The sequence below is a fragment of the Alexandromys fortis genome, unplaced genomic scaffold (assembly GCF_014885135.2).
Source record: "Alexandromys fortis isolate MF-2015 unplaced genomic scaffold, M_Fortis_MF-2015_v1.1 scaffold_26, whole genome shotgun sequence".
Taxonomy (NCBI): Eukaryota; Metazoa; Chordata; class Mammalia; order Rodentia; family Cricetidae; genus Alexandromys; species Alexandromys fortis.
In genome coordinates this window covers 7571540-7573374 of record NW_026067894.1, presented here as the reverse complement: position 1 = coordinate 7573374, position 1835 = coordinate 7571540, and positions in this window count along the sequence as shown.

Sequence of the window (1835 nt, the reverse complement as noted above, 5' to 3'; positions counted from 1 at the left end):
CTATAAACAGATTTGTATGACCAGAATACTTTAAGCAATGTTATTAGTGCTCAGTTGTATATAATTAATGAGAAAAGTGTTAGATTATTTATGTTGCTGAAAATAGTGGCATTCAATCAATTAGGAGAAATATTTCAGGTGCAAGGCACTATAAACCAACTCCTAGAGGCAGAAACAAGAGCTTATATATGAATGAGCGACAATTTTATGAACAGATGAACAATTGATTATTTCTTAACAAAACTTTATTCAAAATTACAAATAAAGCATACGCACATAAATTTTGCAGAGTTTATTTCCCTGGGAATGAAATTTAAATGTTCTTTTTGGAGATAATCTCCATCATTTGAACATAACTGTAAATCTATATAATGTGAGTCCTATAAACATACCAAGGAACTTTTAATATTTTTTAATTTTATTTTTTAAGAAAACAAACTATCTTTTTTTCATTTTATATGCCAATCCTAGTTCCCACTCCTTCCCCTCCTCCCTTTTCCTCCACCTCCCCCATTCCCCCATCCACTCCTCAGAAAGGGTAAGGCACATTGCTTTGGGGAAGGTCCAAGATCCTCTCCACTATATCTAGGCTGAGCAAGGTATCCATCCAAAGAGAATGGGTTCCAAAAAGCCAGTACAAGCAGTAGGGATAAATCCTGGTGCCACTGCCAGTGGCCCTGCAGTCTGCCCCAGCCATACAACTGTCACCCACATTCAGAGGGTCTAGTCTGGTCCTATGCTGGTTCCTCCCCTGTCCGGCTAGAGTTGATGAGCTCCCATTAGCTCAGGTAAGCTGTTTCAGTGGGTGTCCCCATCATGGTCTTGTATTTCTTGTGTGACCTTGTGGCTGGCATTCCACCCCTTGCTCTGGTCTGCATGGCTCACTCAGCATAGTGAGATTCCTGGGCTCAGTATTTGAGGAGCCACAACAGCCCAGGCTAACAGGGCAGGTGGCTTGTTAGAGGGACTTAGGTTTGTATCTGCAAGGAGGGCTATCTCCATTGGCTTCGAATGCATGCTTTTTTTTTTTTTCCTTTTGGATTTTTTTAGACAGGGTATTCTATGCTCACCTTGACATCTGGATCCTCCACTTCCCCAGGGCTGGGATCACGGATGTGAACTAGCATGCCTGATCTGACTTTATGCTTTTTCTAAGCAGACACCCTGTTGCTCTGTCCCTATGCAGGAGTCCATCTTTGCCCACTGACGTGCCACACCGAGCTGTCATTCTGCAACCAGCACAGCGCCGTGCTGTCTTCCGGTCGGCTGGCTTACTTCTATACCACTGCACTAACACCACATCATCCATCAGTTTAAAGGACAGGGCAGTATTTGGTGGGCAGGTGGGAGGGCTGGAGACACAGCTCACAGAGAAAAGCACTTGCTGCTCTTCCACAGGACCCAAGTTCTGTCCCCAAATGCCTGTGTCGTATGGCTGACGATGCCCTACAACTCTGGCTTCGGGGGCTTTGACACCTTAGTAATAGTTTGGGCTTTCAGTGGACTGAGGGCCTGGGATTTGGGACCCTGGTACCTTCCCCTACTTTTCTCTGTTTTCTGCAAGGCCATCAGTCTGATGCCTGACCCTCCCATCTCCCCAGGGCTGGGATTATAAGTATGTACCACCACACTTGACCTGACTTTAAGCTTTTTCCAAGGGGGGGTCAACCAATTGCTCTTCAGGCTTCTTCATACACACGCGACACACACACGCACACACACATGACACACACAGTATCACAGATATTGTTGACCTCTGTTCTTTTATGCTATTTGTTGTTTTTTACTTTTTTAATTCTTTGAGACTGGAGCCTAGGCTGACTTTGAATTTCTGA